Below are 236 nucleotides of genomic sequence, written 5' to 3'. Positions count from 1 at the left end.
AGGATGAGGATGAGGATGAGGATGGGTATGTGGATGAGGATGAGGATGAGGATGAGGAAGAGGAGGATTAGGATTAAGATTACGATCAGGATAAAGATTAGGATTAAGATAGGATTAGGATTAGGATTAGGATTAGAAATAGGATTAGGGTTAGGATTAGGAATAGGATTAGGAATAGGATTAGGATTAGGATTAGGAAGTGGATGAGAATGAGGAATATGATTAGGATTAGGAAT

Source organism: Lupinus angustifolius, chromosome LG02, assembly GCF_001865875.1.
Source record: "Lupinus angustifolius cultivar Tanjil chromosome LG02, LupAngTanjil_v1.0, whole genome shotgun sequence".
NCBI classification, from domain to species: Eukaryota; Viridiplantae; Streptophyta; class Magnoliopsida; order Fabales; family Fabaceae; genus Lupinus; species Lupinus angustifolius.
The sequence above is the reverse complement of the archived record's forward strand: the minus strand, read 5'-3'. Positions refer to the sequence as shown.